Genomic DNA, 20,413 nt, shown 5'->3' with positions numbered 1-20,413 from the left:
ATCCGTATCAAGGAACTAACCAAGGGAATAAAACGTGGCTCAGCTACTAATAATCCTGGAGCGTCCTGCAGAGCAATCCTAAGAACCCCCAGACCACTCCTCCACTAAAGCCACGCAGGACAAGGACGCCTCTGCTGCAGGTGATGTCTGGATATTTCCCCATGAGTGAGAGTGGACACACCACCCAGCAGGAAGGGAGTTCTCAACACCGCACACAACACAGCCATCACACGTGTCTTAACCCAGCATGTTTAAAATGGCTAGAAACACAATAAAAGAATAAGCTGTTATAATACAGAACTGGAAGACTGAAAACAACCAAAGCTAGAAATAAGAGTAGGGTAAAAGAACACAAACTTTTGATTGTGGATTAAGAGCTGATTAGAAACAGCTGAAGAGAGGATTTGTGAACTGAAAGACAGATGTGAAGAAATTGCACAGAATGTAACTCATAGAATTGAAAGGATGGAAAATATGAAGGAGACTTTAGATGACAGACTAACTCCAAATATTCATTTAAAAGGAGTTCCAGGGCGCTTACTCATTTAAGCATCAGACTCTTGATTTTGGCTCAAAATCAAGATCTCAGGGTCATGATCTCAGGGTTGTGAAATCAAGTCTTGCATCAGGTTCCATGTTGGGCATGGAGCCTATTTAAGATTCTCTCTAATATGAAGGAGACTTTAGATGACAGACTAACTCCAAATATTCATTTAAAAGGAGTTCCAGGGCCCTTAGTCATTTAAGCACCAGACTCTTGATTTTGGCTCAGGGTCATGATCTCAGGGTTGTGAAATCAAGCCTTGCATCGGGTTCCATGTTGGGCACGGAGCCTATTTAAGATTCTCTCTTTCCTCCTCTACTTCTCTCTCAAAAAATAAAGATAAGAATAAAAATAAGAATAACGATAACAATAAAATAAAATGAGTTCAGAAGGCAAGAATAATAAGATTGGAAAAGAGAATATTTGAAGGGATAGTAGCTAAAATTATCCAGGATTAAGGAAAACTCAAATAGTCATTGAGGGAATGAAATGAGTGCTAGGAAACATAAAAAAATAATAAACCCACAACTAAATTTATATTATACAATTATTATATATATTATAATTATCTTTCTCAACTGGTGGCCTCATCCTGAAACTTTACTACATGGGTTTGGCTTAGGTAAATACAGACACCCATCCCCACTCACAGAGAAGGCAGGTGAGGCACAAAGTGACACTAAACACAAGTTCCCAGTGACTGTGAGGTGCAGCAAGAATCAAGGTCCATTTTTTACATATTACTCATTTTTCAATTTTAAATATTACTGTCAGTTATTGGCCATTAACATTCTCATGTGTCCTTCATTAAAAAGAAATCTTTAATTTTCAGGAAAATAAAATTCATCAAAATTTTTGTCTGTTTTATACTTTCAAGTTTTTTAAGTTTTATGGAATTTTTCTCAAGCATACATCACAATGCTATTCTACAGTTTCCTCTATTTAGTTAGTTTTACCTTTCACATCTAGATATTTAAATCATTAGATGAATGCATGTTTAAATAAAAATAAAATTATTTTCACTATAAAGACCCAATTTTCCCTAAACATTGTACCAAAATAATCCATTTTTTCTCCATCATTTTATGGTGCCATATTTAATATGGATTGAGCCCCCAAATATACATGGGTCTATCTCTGAATTCTCTATTATATCTTTTGGCTTTATTTTAGCTCTTGAACCAATGACACATTATTTTATTTCTATGGTTTCATATTTCTTATTATCTGATAAGAAATATAAAGTTGATTTCGCCTTTTATGGATCTTTTGTCTCCAATAAATGGTTTTTTTTGGGATAAGTTTATTGAATCTTGCTGGAGTTTTTACTAGGATTGCAACAAATTTATAAATTAGTGAAAAACTGACATCCTTATCTTAAGTTACAACTTAAACTATGAAAGCATACGGAATAATATTCAGATCTTCTACACAGTTTATTAGCATTTTAAAGTTTTCTCCACAGTTACTTGTTTTTCTCAGTTAAGCTCCTCAGGCGTTATTTATTGTTATTATAAAGGAAATCTTATTTTTAATTTCAGTTAATTACTACTGGTAATTTGGTTGTAACTAAATATTACATGTGGCACCTCACTGAATTACACTTCTTTTTTTTTATGTTTTATTTATTTCTAGGAGAGAGAGAGAGACAGCGTGAGCAGGGGAGGGTCAGAGAGAGAGGGAGACACAGACTCCGAAATAGGCTCCAGGCTCTGAGCTGGCAGTCAGCACAGAGCCCGACGCGGGGCTCGAACCCACGAACCGCGAGATCATGATCTAAGCGAAAGTCGGACGCTTAACCGACTAAGCCACCCAGGCGCCCCTGAATTACACCACTTCTAAGAGTTTAATGATTCTATTAGATTTTCCAGTTAAATGCATCAAATCATTATCTGCAAATAATGAGAGTTTTGTCTCCCTTCTTCCAAGGCTTTTTACTCTCATTTGTTTCTCTTTGTTTTATTGATCAGAATGTCCAATGTAATGTTAAAAGAGTTATAAGAGTAGTTATCCTTGTCATACGCCTGATCTTGAAGAAGCAGCATGTAAATCTCTCTACTGAGTATATTTTCTAAAATATTAGCATACAACCTTTACCAGATTAAGAATCTCCATTCTATTCCTACTTTGTTAGATTTTCTTTTAATCCTTGTTAGATTTTCTTTTAATCCTAAACAGTAATGAATTTAAATGTTTTTTTTCTGCATCTACTGAGAGAATACAAAATATTTTCTCTTTATTAAAGCAGTGAATTAACTCATTAGATTTTCCAGTGTTGAATTAATCTTTCATTTGGAGATAAGTCCTGCTTGATCAAGATGCNATACAAATCAAAACCACACTGAGATACCACCTCACGCCAGTCAGAGTGGCTAAAATGAGCAAATCAGAGAACTCTAGATGCTGGCGAGGATGTGGAGAAATGGGCACCGTCCTACACTGTTGGGGGAATGTAAGCTGGTGCAGCCCCTCTGGAAAACAGTGTGGAGGTTCCTCAAGATGCATTTTTAAGTGCACAGTTAAATCCAGTTGTCCAGGTTCTATTTTGGATCCACATAGGTTTGTCCATAACTGAAACTGGCATGTAATCATATTTTGCATTGTGTTCAGCAGTGTTAGAACAAAAAATAAAATGCTCTACTCTCATTGTAAAACCAGGGTAATTCTTACACATTCAGTGCTGATGGAATGCAAAATTATACGGCCACGTGGAAAACATTTTGGACGTTTCTTATAAAATAAAGCATATGCTTCACATGCAACTCAGAAAGCCCATATGTAAGTTATTTATCAAAAAAATTAAAAACATACGTTGGCAAAAAGAACTGTTCGTGAATGTTTCTGTAGCTTTACTCATAACACACAAAAGCTGGAAACATCCAAAGCTTCCAAACTGCGATATAAACCAGTGTGAAACCATACAATGGGCACACTACTCATAATGCAGCCGTATAAAAATCTCATGCCTGTTATCCTACCTGAAACAATAAACACACGAAACACATGGTGTATTTGTTATTCAAAGTACTGTATATGACTTTCTGAAAAGACATAAGGAACAGAAATCAAATCAGTGGCTGGGGTCAGAAAAAAAAGTTGAGTACAAAGGGACTCACAATACTTGGGGTAGGGCCTCCGTCCTGACCCTGGGGGACCTGGGTGGGGGAGGGTCTCCGTCCTGACCCTGGGGGACCTGGCTGGGGAGGGGGGGACTTCATCCTGACTGTGGTACAGGTCGTATGGCTGTATATCCACCTGTTAACCTCTTATTTAATTTCATACCACATTGGAAACTTTATATAAACTATTCATCAGTAAACCTTAACTTAAAAATATAATAAATGCCATCATATGTTGGACTTGTAAAGTAGATAACGGGAGTTGCCAAAGATTATTGAAAATAAATCACATCCAAAATATCTACTGGGTACAAAAGATAAGCCTGTGTGTCCTCAGCCACGCGAAAGCTAAAAGTAACCATGTTTGCATCTCGGGTGAGACTGGCTTCTACAGAAATACTTCACCGGAAGAATTAAGACGCAGTGTCATCAGCCGGGTTGTATAAAGCTCTAGGTGTCTGCACGCAACACATAAAGCAGGCTATTTGTCACTATCACGCACCTTAGGTGCCTGCAATAGAGAAACCCTTAAAATGAATAGTGGCCAGAGGTGAGAAAAATTTGGTTTCTGTTTCCAGTAGTGACTGAAGAATGCAGGAGGAAGCAGACAAGATTCTGGGTGGTAACTCCAGCCTCCTGCTCACGCTTGATGCACACCTGGGTGCTGGTGCCTCGTGCACACCGGGGTGCTGGTGCCTCGTGCACACCTGGGTGCTGGTGCCTCGTGCACACCTGGGTGCTGGTGCCTCGTGCACACCTGGGTGCTGGTGCCTCGTGCACACCGGGGTGCTGGTGCCTCGTGCACACCTGGGTGCTGGTGCCTCGTGCACACCGGGGTGCTGGTGCCTCGTGCACACCTGGGTGCTGGTGCCTCGTGCACACCTGGGTGCTGGTGCCTCGTGCACACCTGGGTGCTGGTGCCTCGTGCACACCTGGGTGCTGGTGCCTCGTGCACACCTGGGTGCTGGTGCCTCGTGCACACCTGGGTGCTGGTGCCTCGTGCACACCTGGGTGCTGGTGCCTCGTGCACACCTGGGTGCTGGTGCCTCGTGCACACCTGGGTGCTGGTGCCTCGTGCACACCTGAGTGCTGGTGCCTCGTGCACACCGGGGTGCTGGTGCCTCGTGCACACCTGGGTGCTGGTGCCTCGTGCACACCTGGGTGCTGGTGCCTCGTGCACACCTGGGTGCTGGTGCCTCGTGCACACCGGGGTGCTGGTGCCTCGTGCACACCTGGGTGCTGGTGCCTCGTGCACACCTGGGTGCTGGTGCCTCGTGCACACCTGGGTGCTGGTGCCTCGTGCACACCTGGGTGCTGGTGCCTCGTGCACACCTGGGTGCTGGTGCCAGGTCCACACCTGAGTGCTGGTGCCTCATGCACACCTGAGTGCTGGTGCCTCATGCACACTGGGGTGCTGGTGCCTCGTGCACACCTGAGTGCTGGTGCCAGGTCCACACCTGGGTGCTGGTGCCTCGTGCACACCTGGGTGCTGGTGCCAGGTCCACACCTGAGTGGAATCCAGCCCTAACAAGTTGCTAAGTCACTTCATGTCAGCTAGGCGTCCCCAAGCCTCACGAGGGCTCCCTGTGTCCTGATTTCCTCACTGGGGGGCATGTTTCCGAAGGTCTAGACTCCTTTTTCTCAGCGTCCCCACAAGCACTGGGTCCTTCTCTCGTTCGCGGAGATTCCCCCCCCGCCCAAGCGTGCTACCAGTGCGGCAGGTCACACAGCTCTGCCTACAAGATTCTGTGGTCTAAACAGGTTTGAAAGTAGCCACTCTTCTCCAAACCCAAGACTCTGGAACCTTCCTACGTCCCCCGAGTACCAGCAGACAGCACAGCACGGTGCGGCCAGGCTGCCCCTCCGCAGCGCAGTGACATTATGGGCCCTCACGCGGCTCAGCGTCCTCACCCTCAGATGGGACAACAGCGTCCACCTCAGGGGCCTCAGAACGACCTTGGTCCCGGCAGCCCAGAACTCTGCCGGCACGTAGGAAGCACCCTCCTCTCTGACAACCAGGAAACGTCCCGTCCACGGTGGGTAGAAGGTGAGAAGAGCCACGGATAGCTCCAGACTCTGCACGTGAGCTCCACGGAGACTGAAGGAAACCAGAAAGAGGCATTTCATAGAGAGAAGGGGCTCCAGGCTGAAATGCAAGGTGAGACCACGTGGCAGTGTTGGATGGACATCAGCCCTGAAGCCTGCCCCTCGTCTGACCCATTCCTCTGGGCTTCCCGGTGGGAGCAGAGGGAGGCGCACCTGTGACACAGGCCGTGTCTGTCCCTGCTGTGGAGGCAATTAGGACGCCTCAGGAACGCCACGTAGGAAGCCACGGACTATGGAGAAGCCACTTTCATAACACCTGTGGCTGGAGACGGCCGTCTTCACGGACACTTCACCTAACACAACAGGCACGAAGGGAGTCAATCCCAGATGTGCCACCGCAACGAAGAGAGGAATTCAGCATTTAATTGTGACGACCTGCGCCCCTGCCCTGAGAACACGCGCGGGCACGGAAAAGCCAGCCCCCAGACGCTGGCACGGCCGCGGCTTCTCTCCACGCGGGAAAGGTGTGGATCTGCCGTTTCGGGTGCTTGAGGAGGCTCCGTGGCAGCGGAAAAGGCCTGAGCTTTCTTCACATAGAAGATAGTGCTCAGCCTCATGCATCCAAAGAAGAAACTTAGAAACGAGGAGCCTCTCAAACGTTTCCTGAGGCGGGATTTTGAGAGGATGATCAACGCTCCCGTTCTTCCCCAACCGCCTCGAACGTTTCGGAGGGCAGCAGAGGCAGTGCGTGGGGATCCTGGCACGTGGCCGGCCTGCACCGCCTTTCTTTACGCGGACGGCACGCCCTGCGGGTTGAGATTGTGCCTCACCCAGGGCTGACCTCCTCGTCCCGTGGCGTTTCTGAAGTTTATGTGCTTGGTGGTTANCCGCAGCCTTGTAAACGAGACTCAGAAGCCAGAAGGAAGTAAGTGGTAACACAACGGTCCCGCTGTGATCTCAGGGGAGACGGCGCGGAGGCCCACAGCCGCGGACCGGTCGCTGGTTACCTAACCTCTGTCTGCACCTCAGCTTTACCATCTGCCAGGTGGGGCAACAGTGAATTGTGCTTTGGAACAGGGACCGCTGTGCGCACATGCGTGACACATACAACAACATGGCCGCTTCACAGTGCAAATAACACATCCAAGACATGCAGTCCATACAGTCACACACAGTAGCCGTTCTGTATCAACCCTTCATTTCCCTGTCGCTCCTCTTTCGCAGGGCGATCTGATCCTGAGGCTTAAGGAAGACTAGTGTTGTGACACTTGAAGGCCCTGAGTATGAAGCATTTTCATGCCCATGTCACTCGCTGCATCCCCTTGATCAAACCCTTCCTAAATTCCCTATATCTGCTTCTACCCATACCCACGTCTAGTTGAGTCCTATACTTTCAGAGGCGAAGGGGATCTTACAGAAGAACCTAGTGTTTTTTTCAAGTCTTCAGTCTGGTCTGTGAAGAGTCACAGAGCTGAAAGGAGCAGATGCGGGTGGGCACCCACGTCTGCTCGCGTGGGCCCTGCGGTGAAGTCCCTCCCCGAACACGCTGCGCGCTGCCTGCACAGAGAGCAGGAACACCACACCACGCAGGTATCAGGCTCGACTGGCAGGAAGTAGGAAGATTTACGTCGGGTTAAAAGCCTAAGACGAGTTGGCATTTGAAAACGTGAGGCTCGAGAGCCATCGCGGCAGAAACCCGAGAGCGCGGCCCGTTGCCCATTTCAGTTTGTCTGACGGAGTCCGGGAAAGAAAATGCAGTGTGACGTGCGGCCTCAGCTCCGAGCCGGCCTCTGATGGGAACACGGTGCCTCGGGCTGAGCCCACCGCCGTGACGACTCAGGCTTCACCGCGGACGCCAGCTGGGACCAGGCAGCCCCTCTGGTCGGGAACCCCGAGTTTCCGGGATGGGCAGGCGGCCCGCTCTGCAGCCAACACCGAGCTCTCCAAAGACTGAAGTTCTAGAATTTCATCACTTCTCAAACATCTCTCATCCAGGATAGATATGTCCCCTTTGTCGAAACTCGCCGAGGTCCAACATGTCACAGTGTTCAGTGGGGGCCTCTGGACCCCCGCTGACTTATTCCGGTAATTCTACTTGGCCGCGTTTCTGCCCCCGGTGCCGGCAGGGAGGCGGCCTGGGACCTGCTGACGGGGACACAGGCTCTGCCCTGGCTGGTCCCTCCCAGGTGAGTCCGTGCAGAGCCAGCAGCTCGGGAGGTGTCCGTCTGTGCCGCTGTCACGCAAGCTGAGGGCAGGGCCACAGGGCGTGGACTGCAGACAGGCTCTGTGGCAGTCAGTGCCTCACGCGAAGGCTCATGCCCAGGTGCCCTGGCAGGAACAGAGTCGAAACAACGGTGTCCTTCCCGCCCTTCAAACGGCCGTGTTCCGACTCAAACGGACTTGAGCCCCGAACCGGGGGCTCCGGGGAGAGCAGGTGGAGCCAGTACCGCGGTCAGCCCTGGAACTGGCCGCTCTCTCCCCAAACAGGCCCCGGGTGAGGTTTACAGGGCATGAGGCTTTGTCTCCGAGAAGCCCGGGATTCTGCACGGTGAGCTCTACTGGTAACCAGGCAAATTCTCTCTTAAATAACTGATCTGGGGGTCGGATCGCCGGGTCCTGGGTGTGGGGAAGGCCCTGGGGGTCGGATCGCAGGGACCTGGGGTGTGGGGAGGCTCTGGGGGTCGGATCGCAGGGACGGGGGTGTGGGGAGGCCCTGGGGGTCGGACCGCAGGGACCTGGGGTGTGGGGAGGCCCAGAAGTGGCGCCGCCTGGACCCCCAGCCTGCCCGCCACGGGGCTGGACGCTGAGCACACATTCCCTTCTGTGTTTGGAAGGAAACAATCTGCCAACCTGGTGAATGTGTTCCTGGGGCGAGGGTGACACTCTCAGGTCAGTCTTCAGCCACAGACAGAAGGAGGCCGCGGGCTGGCTGCCGCCCCCCTGCCTGCTCTCTGCACGGACGCAGCGCCTCACGTGTCTTAGGAACACAGGCAGAGAGCCAGACAAGAAGCTGGTGGGGGTTTTCCTCGGCTCCACTTCGCACGGGCGAGTGTGAGCTTCGAGCGACTGCATGGATGTGCAGCACAGTGTCTTTCCTGCACTTGCAAAGAACCACAGAGTATCGTCGTGGCCTGGAAATCTCCGGACAATGACGCATCACAACCCTGAACCACCAGAAACCTCATATGAGTCTATGACAGGCCCAAGTTGAAGGCCTGAACTACCAAATAGCGGATTCACTTTATGGGCTGTTTTAAACTACACACCTGTCACTGCCCACGTGCGCGTGCGTGCGCGCACACACACACAGAGCAGCACTGCACAGAAAATACTGTATGGAGATAATCACATGTACTGTATCAAGTAGAAAATCTGCTCACTGCCACAGACCCAAGGATTTCTGTAAAATGAGAAGAAAGTCACTGGACAGGACGAGGAAACTTCAGAGCCTCCTGGGAGATGAACGGTCGGCCTGTGGTCACACCTGAGGCCGGGCTGACTGACGGGAGAACACAACCGCTTCCGGAAAGGAACGTGCCGACACTTTTAACAGCCGTTCTTAGACTAAGTGAAATGAAATGCACAGCAATGACTCTGGGTGGGGAAGGTAGGATGGAAAGTAGGGTGACTTAAAAATTACATTTTAAGTTTACAAACTAAACCTGAAATGTGAACTCCCAAATTCCTAACCCCTTCACGGTTATATTATTCCATTTCCAAAATGCAACTTCTAATTAAGATCAAGTTTTTAATTCATGCTTCAAGGCACCCCCTTTACCTCAAGCATATAGGAATCGTACATAACAAGGGAAAAATAAACAGGCCTAACCAGGCTCAAAACAAGACAGTTTCTCTGTGAACAGAAATGAGACAGAAGCCCGGGCGCCTGCCTTGGCCTCTGGGCTCGCAGCAGGACGGGAGCGCCCTCACAGGCCCTGCACCTGAACGGCGGCTGTCCCGGACCTGCGGGGCAGGACTGACACACTCGGGGTGGGGGTGGGGGGCCTCTGCCCACGGCCATCCTTCCTTCCATCACGGAAAGGAGAGGGATGCTGCTCCGAGGACCTGCACTGAGGCCCCGACGAAAGAAGCAGTAGCAAAATCCAAATCCGGGGAGAGATAAGTGGAGAAAGAGAAAGCTGGATATTTTTCTCCACTAAAAATAAATCTGTAAATTAAAATTATAAAACTAGGGGCGCCTGGGTGGCTCAGTTGTTTAAGTGTCCGACTCCGGCTCAGGTCATGATCTCGTGGTTTGTGAGTTCAAGCCCCATGTCGGGCTCTGTGCTGACAGCTCAGAGCCTGGAGCTGCTTTGGATTCTGTGTCTCCCTCTCTCTCTGCCTCTCTCCTGCTCATGCTCTGTCTCTCAATAATAAATAAACACTTAAAAAAAAACAAGCTTTAAAATTGTAAAACTCATGTTTACACTGAATGTGAAGAAGGCAGACTGAACAACAGGCTCTGAGAAATAATTTAAAGTAAGTATGCTTACAGTCCCCAAAGAGATGACTAGACAACCAAACAAAAATAAATTATTTTGCAAACTCCAGTAAATGTGAAAAGACATATTGGAAATTTTAAAAAGTGGATGTTGAAAAAAATGGCAGAACAATGTTGGCTTGGAGAAAAAAATACTTGAAGGAAGCCTAGTCACAGAAGGAAAATTCTGCTGAGAGATAAACTGGTTTAAAAATATGAAAGGTCAGTTAAGATCCATGACTGACACTTTTAAGAGTTTAAAAAAATACATTGAATAGAATCTGAAACACAATAATAAAAACAATTCTGGAGAAACAATATTTGAAGAGGTAACGGATATCAAATTCTTCATCAGTGACGTTAGATATCAGAAGACAATAAAATAATATTTTCAGAGTATTAATAACATGTCCGTCTAGACATTTATGCCAAACTAAATGTCATTTAGGTGTGAGGGAAAGATGGAAATATTTTCAGATATACAAAGACCAAGAGATGTTATCACTTACTTTCAATACATTACTGGAAAAAGATATCATGAAAAAATACATTTTAGCAAGAGGAAAGAACCTAGCGGAAACCAAGAGAAAACCAGTGACACAGAAGAGGCCCCGGACCCCAACACTTCCAACAAGTGGGTCAACAATCTGCCCGCGCTGTACACGCCCATTACGGCCTTACTCTTGTCTAGAAACAAACAGGTACAGAATTAACTTCAGGTTTTTTTTTTTTTAATTAATACGGATAGCTAAATATATAAGTTACAATATTAAGAGTAATAGTTAAAATAAAATAGAAGTATAATCTTTAGTTTGCAGCCAACACCAAGAAAAATGTTAAAAGTCAACCTTGCAGAGGTTGAGTCAAAGAATCAAAGTATGAGGACGAAAAAACAGCAGAATTCACTTGCAAAAGTAAGTCTAAATCTACCTGTAGTCAAAACCTGGTGTATGCACTAGATTTTCCAGTTGAAAGACATCAACCTATCCACTGAATTATGAAATCAGCTGGAAAGACTGAAAGTACCACTGTAAATAACGTTGGCTTAGCACTGTTGGTGTAAGACAGAAGAAAATTAACTCCAAAGCCATAAGGAGGAAAAAATATGAATGTGAAACAATAACACAAAGCAAATCTCCAGGAGATCAACAAGCACAAAGTTCCCGTCACATGGTGTCAAGATGCCTAGAGCAAGAAGCAGTAGAGGAAAACGGAAGAAAGCATGAATCGGGACAGACTTTCATTCCTCTTGATTATAAACATACAGAAGAAAGCGCAAATACAATAGTGAGGTCATAAACACCAGCACAAGTTTGACTCAACGGCTGTGACAGAACAGATATTAAGTAGACTCCTGTAACAACAAGCCCAGTAAGCACCTTTTTCAGACACACAGGGAAATTTCATGAAAACTAACCAGGAAGCAGGTCACTACCTTGGAGCCCACGTTATATGAATAATAATCTCTGGAAATAACTGATTAGAAGTCACACGTTTTTGGGGGGAAAAAGCAACTCGTTGAGTAACAAGGAAACCATAATGGAAATTTCAAATAGTTAAATTAAAACAAAAGTGCTTTGTGTCAAAACTGGTGGGCTGAAACTAAGTGGGTACCCTGAGAGGAAGTTACAGCTGTAAATGCAAATACAAAGAGATAAAAGAAGGCTGAAGATAAACAGGTGAAACAGTCACCTCAACAAGCTGGAGAAGCGGGGGAGGCACGAAGAGCGGACGGGAGGAAACGGAGAAGAACAAGAACTAATGATGGAGGGAGAGAAACAGGCCGTCTCGGACACGGCTGATGATGCCCACCTTTCCGACCAAGTCCACGGGGTGGAGGGGCATCCACACGCCAGCAGCGGGGACGCGGAGAATGGACCGCCAGCCACAGCAAAGGGAGAGAAGGCTCCAGAAGCCTGTGTCCTGCTGTGCCCTCAACAGCTCCAAGTCCCTCACAGGACTCTCTCATCCCAAACTGTTTTTCTGCAAGACCCCACTTACCACCTCCTGAGTCACAAACCAAGTAACTTCTTTGACTCCTGCCTTTGACATGTTGTATAATAGTAGGTAATCAAACTAAAGACCAATATTGTTCAAATATCCTAAAGAGGGGCGCCTGGGTGGCTAAGTTGGTTGAGCATCAGACTTAGGTTCAGGTCGTGATCTCGTGGTTCATGAGTTCAAGCCCCATGTTGGGCTCTGTGCTAACAGCTTGGAGCCTGGAGCCTGCTTTGAATTCTTTATTTTTTTTTAATAGTTTGTTATCAAGTTGGTTTCCATATAACCCCCAGTGCTCATCCCACAAGTGCCCTCCTCCATGCCCATCACCCACTTCCCCTCCCCCCCCACCCCCATCAGCCTTCGGTTTGTTCTCGGCATTCAAGAGTCTCTCATGGTTTGGATTCTGTGTCTCCCTCCCTCTCTCTGCCCCTCCCCTATTCACATGCACTTGCTCTATCAAAAATAAACATTAAAAAATTTTTTAATAAAAAAATAAGAGATCTCAAAGATACTACACAGCTAGCAGTATTGTTAGTTGCAATATGCTACTACATAAAATAAAATAAAATCCTACATTTTTTTGCACACAGAGAAGAAATTTTATTAGAGTGACATTTTTTCATATATTATGCTGTTAACTCATAGGTCGGATGTTTAATACGGGTTTTTTTTTTAATTGCTCATCAGCAACTTTTTTTAAAAAATATTTTTATTTATTTCTAGGAGAGAGAGAGAGGAAGACAGCGTGAGCAGGGGAGGGTCAGAGAGAGGGAGTCACAGACTGAAACAGGCTCCAGGCTCCAAGCTGGCAGTCAGCACAGAGCCCGACGCGGGGCTCGAACCCACGAACCGCGAGATCATGACCCAAGCGAAAGTCGGATGCTTAACTGACTAAGCCACCCAGGCGCCCCAATACGGTTTTTAAAATAATATATGTGGTATGTCATATATGATGTGTGTAGGTCTATGTATATGAGTCTCACAAAGGTTTCTGGGAAATAATGAGCATATCCAGCAATGTTGCTAAAATAGGGAACGATCACTCAGTCTTTTCCCACTTGACCAGGAGCATGCGGTGCCTCCTGAGGCAACACTCCCTCCAGCAAGCTGCACGGGGGCTCTCACCTCCTCGGTTCTGCTACTTTCAACAGTTACAGTTAGATGCAAAATAAACTTGTTAATCCTTCTCATTTATTATATAAATGGGGAAAGGAGCCATGGCATGTAGTTTTCTTTTTTTCTTTTTCATTTTTAATCAGCCAATCCAAATACAAAAATGATCTGCTACATTTTATTATCAGTATGCGTTCCGAATCAGTCGCAGAGAGGAGCAGCACTAGATCAGCCCAGCGGCGAGGCGGGTCACCACCAGGGGCTGGCTGTGTCGCACTGGGACCGTGAAAACAGAACCTGAGCTGCATCTGGGTCGTGGCCCCATGCAGCATCTTGGGCAAGAGATTTGCCCTTCGGGGTCTCGGGTTCCCCTTGGGACAATTGTGAAAACAGTGCCTTTCCTGTCGTGCCATCATGCAGTTAATTGGGCATCTGTGCAAAGGTGCCCTTAAGAGTGAGTTCCCAGGAAATGTCACTTGTAATAAAGTGAAGGATGACAGTGTTTAGTCACAGGGACTAAAATTCCAGCCTGGAGAATTAGCCAAATGGATGATACACACATGAATCATCAGACATGTGCCTCCCAGGATCCTTCTTTTTTTAAAATTTTTTTCATGTTTGATTTACTTATTTTGAGAGAGAGAGAGAGAGCATGAGCAGGGGAGGGGCAGAGAGAGAATCCCAAGCAGGCTCGCAGGCTCCGCACTGTCAGTGCAGAGCCCAGCACAGGGCTTGAACCCATGAACTGTGGGGCCATGACCTGACCTGAAATCAAGAGTCAGATGTTCAACGAACTGGGCCACCCGGGCGCCCTAGTCCCTGGATCCTTCTATCTGCTGCAATGCAGGTGTTTCCTCCACTCCTCTCTGAGAAGGAAGGGGTGCCTGGTGAGCAGCGGCCGCACGTGGAGCTCCCCGGCTCACGCCAAACAGTGTTCCCAGCACCAGCCTGGAGCACTGGCAGCTAGGGAACTCCTGTCGGCATCTGGCGGCCTGCTGACCAGAGACCAGCCTCCCTCTGGGGTACTCGTGAGGCACGAATCTGAAGCTCGGGAAATCAGTCCACACTGAAGCCGGCCCAGGAGCATTTATTACAACGTTCCTGTGACACAGCGATCCGCACCTGTAAGGACTCACACTGTACTCTGGAAGCAGAAGTTGTATAAACACTAAATTGGATGCACAGTCTAACAATCATGACTGTAGCAAAAATTATAAACTACGTAATGGTATAGTGAAATGAAAAATGACTCCCATAAGTTATAAGTTCAGAAAAACACTGGAAGTCTAATACAATTCTGACAATTCTCAAATGTTCAGCAGTTTTTGAAGAAACTTGATAGACAAGTGCACAGAATAGCTAAAATACCATTGGTCTGAGAAACACCGTGGGCAGAATGCCCCGCGCATGCGCGTGGCACCCAGGATGAAGCGGTCGGGCGCAGGGCCAGCACACAGCGCGTGGGAGGGAATACAGACCCTGAGATGGGTGCATTTATGCAGGAACAGGAAGGACAGCCCTGGCGGCCCGTGGGGAAGGACAGGAGCCTCTCACCCTCGGCTGGTGGGGACACGAACGGTACACGTGGTAACACAGCGTCCTATGGACGGTAACGCAGCGTCCTGCCGACGGTAACACAGCGTCCTATGGACGGTAACGCAGCGTCCTGCCGACGGTAACACAGCGTCCTATGGACGGTAACGCAGCGTCCTGCCGACGGTAACACAGCGTCCTATGGACGGTAACGCAGCGTCCTGCCGACGGTAACGCAGCGTGCAGGGGGGGGACGCGCCAGCTCTCACGGTCCGGCTGGGGCGTGGGCGTGGCAGCTGCGGGATCGCATCACCTGGTGCCGCAGGAGCCAGAAGCCCCCACCGCGGGGTCCACCCGGGCCGCAGCCTCCTGCCGCCCCGCAGGCCACACTCCCCGGCTGCAGACGGAGGCGGAGTGGCTGCGGCACACTAAGCTCACCCTGGACGGGCAGAGCCCTCGCCCAGTTCTGGGCGTTTGCTGACCGACACCCCCTCCCAGCACACGTGATGGAGAGCAGCGTGCAGGGGGGTTCGCCGGGACAAGTAACGTTCTTTATGCCACACATCCAACCCTCAGCAAAATACAAGAAGAAAAAAGTTACCTCACAAAGATATTTGACAAAACTGAACGTAGGCGACGTGAGGAAACGCGGTGAGGGCTCTGACCAGCGGTAGCCGTGGCGGCTCTGTGGGGTGACGGTCAGCCCTCTGGACTCTGGCCCACAGTGGCCAAGATGCACGAAGACAGACTTTTCTCAGGATGTGAGGTACAGTCGGACTTTCTAACCAGATGCACCTGGACTAATAGGGTCTTAACTGGCCCTTTATCTTCCCAGATCCTGTTCTGTAGTTACTGGGATGCACGGGATGAGAGGAGCTAGGATTCCGAGGTTGTCTGAACAGTGACCCCGAGAAGCCTGGGGGACACACGCTGGGGGATTAGCACCGGCAGCTGCTCCCAGCAAACTGGTCAAGGAGGTGAGTCAACAGAGCACCTCCCACGTGCTTGGGTTTGGATCCAGTTTTTCCGGAAGGTTCTCCATAAACTAGGTAGAGCTAAACAGCCTGACACCTGGCCACGACTAAACCCACAGAGAGGGGCAGATGGCCCCAACGTGACCACCAGCCAGCCCGACGCTCAGCTGTACCAGGGGCTGAGGCCAGGGGAGGGTGAGTGAGTGAGTGAGTGAGTGAGGAGTCCCACCAACACCGACAGGGAGAGAGACGGTGGCGCGGGCACGTGCCGAGAAGCCAGGAACACGGCCGCGGCTCGTTCTCCCTCAGTCGGCAGCACCCAGGCCTCTTGCATGGGACACAGCAGGACAAGGCCCCACACGCACCTGTCCCTGTGAAAGCTGTCCCACTGAGACTGAAGTCGGACACACACCCTAGAGCGCGGCCGTCCACACTGCACTCAGCTCCCTGCTGCAGCACAAACACCTCATCCAGGACAGACTCAAGTCCAGCTGCCTCAGTTCCCCACCACACGCCGAGGGACTCGCTCACGGGCGCTGGAGATGTTGGGTGTGGACACCGTCGGGGCCACCGTTGTACCCGTTCCTGGAGGGCAGCTGGGAGCTGAGCAGGCCGAGGAGTAAACTGTTACAGGCCCACACGCTTTGGTACGAGCCCCGAGGCGCCCACAGCAAATCCCACAAAGCGTCCACCTCGTCGCAATGAAGCCCAGGTGACCATCACACGTCAGAGCTTTGTGAGAATCCATAGGTCAAACGACACCAACAGGTCTGCCTCCACCCTGTCCTTGAAAAAGACGCCCTTTGGCCGTACCACGAACATGGCGACCAGATGCAGGAGACGGGCCGGAAGCAGCACGATGCGGTTCGTGAGCTTCTCGAGCCTCCCGAAGTGACAGAGGGCAGAGGTTGACTGATGCAGGGGGTCACACACGTACTGAGCGGCAGGGGCCGCGATGCAGCTTCATGAGACACAAGAACTTCTCAGGGGCCCAAAGTTACTGCTGTTTACATGTGCTGACACCCGGCCACCAGAGTGCCCCGCACCCGTGCCCTGCGTAATCACTTCTGGGAGCTCAGGGGACAGGACGCCCTCTGGCTTCCAAGAGCATCCTCAGACGGTACAGCCGATCATCTATTCATTCATCACAAGCTCCCTTTCCTGGGAGGAAAGTGAGCGAGTGAGTCTGACCGGAAAGCACCACGTGAACTTAGCTGTGTCAGCTGCTCGTCTGGGGGACTTTTCAGTGCGTGTGATTTGTTGTGTTTTCCATCTGTGCTGTGACTCCCTGGGCCTGCCCGGCATTCCCACAGCCACATGAAGTGGCAGAACCAACTTTCAACCAGACTCTGGTCGTTAACACACCTTTTCCCCGTTCGTCTAAACCTGTCGGCCTCGCCGGGCACCTGCACGAGACTGCAGCCAAACAGCCGATCGCCAGTTCTGTCCCTGGCCCAGCACCGAGCTCCTCTGCACTGGAAGGAAGCTTTGCTAACAGTGGGGACAAAGTTTTGGCCCACTAAGTGCTACCGGGTTAGAAGCATGCTAACTGCGGAGGGTTTAGGGGAAGCATCCTGACGTGAGATGCATCCGAGACGGGCAGGCTTGCCGAGCGGACGGAGGTGAGGCGGGGGGACAGGTTGTGAAAAAGCAGGGGCGGTACAGCATTAATGGTAGAAATCTAAATAACGGGAATTCGTCTGTTTACTACAAAACGCCTCCAGCTTTGCTGTGGGGCAGTTGTCGGTCATGACGGGAGCAGCACCGCCCTCTCTGACGACAGCCTCGGGTCCCACGGGCTGCGCTACTGTCGGGCTTTCACAAAGTCACTTTCGTGGCAGCACAGATGTTCCTACAGAAGAAGTGAAACCTCATACTTTCTGCGTAATCTGCCAAAGACCCGCACACGAGATCTGCACGGGAGACAGCCTCACGTGGCGCTCATTCTGCCTGAGGACTACTGAGGGTCACAGGGCATTCCACGCGACAGCAGCCTGCCCCCGTGGAGCAGGGGCCCCCCGGCAGTGAGCACAGACCGCAGAAAGGTGGGCCAGCCTACTACCACTGCTTCCATTACTGCCGAGTACGCCTAAGGGCCTGGTAAGTCCCGCCAGTTAAAAATCACCTGCTCGTCATCAGCACCGACTTCATTTCACGGAGAGAGACAGGGACAGAAAGGAAGAGATGCCGCGGGTCTCCCTGCTTTGCCCATTCCCGCCCGCTCTAAGCCATCGGCCCTAACCCGCCACGGCAGTAACAGCAGAACCCGGGGCCAGCGAGCTCTCCCACAGGTGGGCGCAAGCCCCAGTGCAGCTGCGACCCTTTCTGTTCGTAGGGAGACAAGGCTCAGGTGAGCAGAGTCGTGTGTCCCAGGTGAGCTGGGGCCAGCAGGCTGGGAATGAGACTCAAGTGCGCTGAAGTGTCCCCCCCAACCCAGGAGCAGCCCCAGGCAGCTGCAACTGCCAGCACCTGTGGGCTTATTAGAAATGCAGCTTCTGGACCGCCCAGACCCACCCAGGGAGCGCCTGTGTCTTCAAAGGATCCCCGGAGCTTCAAAGGATGCTGATGTGTGAGAAGCTTCCAGTTCTCTTAGCCATTTGGCAGTGGTTCTCAGATTGCCTTGAGATCAGAATCATCTGGAAGACTACTTAAAATATAGATTGCCGGTGGGGGCACCTGGGTGGCTCAGTCGGTTAAGCGTCTGACTCTTGATCTCAGCCCAGGTCTTGATCTCAGAGTTGTGAGTTCGAGTCCCTCATTGGGCTCCACACCCAAGGGCCACCTACTTATACATGCACATGGGTCACTGTGCCTTCCCCTCCAGACTTGTCCAGCCAGCAGGACTGGGCGGAGGGCCCGAGAATGTGCACCCCTGACAAGCTCACAAGTGATGCTGATGCTGCTGGTCCAGGGACCTCACCTCATGAAACACTCTACTTTTCTATACTGCTTCCAAACACCCATCAGGCACTATGCTCGTCAGAATCCTTCTGCTAATGCCTTCCAAGCTGGTAAACTCACAAACTTCCAAAAATGACCTCTACAGGGCACATTTGAATTCTTACATTTTTCTGTTTCCAGTGGAATTGGGATTCCTCTGCAAATGTGCAGCATTTCGTCTGAGCTAAAAAGTGAAAGGCTGCAACTGTACAAGCTATAGCTGGAGGGCTTCCAAGCCCGCGTCTCTCCCCGTCCCCGCTCCCCATCCCCGCTCTAGTCGCGTCTGCCATCTGAAGGCAGAAGACTGGCACACGTCACGGCCATTTGAAATCTCCAGGGAGACAATAATCAGGACACGTGTAATAATCGTCTGCCACTAAAATACTCTGCCTCACATAACAAGTACTGAGCAACTGTTAATTCTGACCCGTCGGCACTGACCCGTCGGCGCGCTAACAGAACTTGCAGCGTCCCAAAAACACATCAAGCGTCCTGGTGGGGCCTATCCCGATAATGAACTTTCCCGAGTGTCTAGGTTTATAAGCTGTAAATCCTGCCCCTCCCGGGACACTATCTAGAAGTCCAAAGAAACCAACACATTGTGCCAAATTGAAGACCAAGCCTGGCTGATTAAGGAGGAGAGAAATGCAGTGATTGCAAGAACGTAAGAAAGCAAGGGAACACAATAAATTTACAGGAGCACAGTAACGGAGTCAAAATACAGCCATTACAGATAAAAACAGGTAAGACGTTGTTACACACCAGCTGTACAGCTACAATGATCACCTTCAAAAAGGTGATCATCTTCAGTGATCATCTATACCAAACATCCACCACCTGGGCTAACAGACTTCGTCAGACAAAGATGAACCCCATGGACTGTTCTCTACAACGCAAGCCGGGCCCCGACCACACCGCGTGCGGGCCGCCCCCTGCGCCATTTCCATATTTGTCCTTCAGGTCTGATTAGCAGGCCACTCGTTACTGTGCTAAACTGAAAATGTGTGTCTTTATTACTTACTAAGGTACATGGACTTTAAACTATCCTACTGTCTTGACCCTGAGTTTAGTGCATCTCTGCACAGATCAGAGCCGTTGATGTCCTAATGATATACAATAACATCTGACTGAACGCTACTTTCAATAACTCAGGGTGTTTTAAAAAATTAAAATATTTTGAGTTCTGACAAACACTGTACTTTCTGCCTTAGATTTGATTTTCCAAATTGTACTTTGGGTCTTTTTCTCCACAGCAGACTCCAGACAAGTACGAAAGCAGACATGTAACTTCCCAAGGCAGCAGTTTTTCCTCCTTTCTGGTCTTTCTGTGACCGGAGCTGTTGTGAGGAGATGGAAGGGGAGGAGAAAGGAGCGGGACTGAAGGTGCGTAGCTGCGTTTGGGGGGAGCAGGGCAGTTCTGGGTGTGGATGCGGTCGTCGTGCAAGCCCTGGGGGGCTCCGTCCTCCCCCGCCCGGCCTTCCCCAACTGAACCCCCCTCACTGCGAGCAGACCCCGCCCCGAGAGTCTCCTCCATGAGGCAGCACAGACCGGCTCACTGCCTGCCTCCGTGCGGCCAGTGAGCTGAGAACGGCTTCTAGGCTTCTAAACGGCTGGAAACGGTTCAGGAATACTTTGTGACACATGAACATGGTATGAAGTTCAA

General features: G+C 49.8%; 1 protein-coding gene across 1 annotated transcript in view; it reads right to left on the bottom strand.

Annotated features, from left to right (window-relative positions):
* The window catches only part of WDR27 (WD repeat domain 27), a 161,122-nt gene that overhangs the window by 14,578 nt on the left and 126,131 nt on the right, over positions 1-20,413 (bottom strand).

This window comes from Crocuta crocuta, unplaced genomic scaffold (assembly GCF_008692635.1).
Source record: "Crocuta crocuta isolate KB4526 unplaced genomic scaffold, BGI_CrCroc_1.0 scaffold506, whole genome shotgun sequence".
Taxonomy (NCBI): domain Eukaryota; kingdom Metazoa; phylum Chordata; class Mammalia; order Carnivora; family Hyaenidae; genus Crocuta; species Crocuta crocuta.
This window is presented reverse-complemented; position numbering and strand designations above follow the sequence as displayed.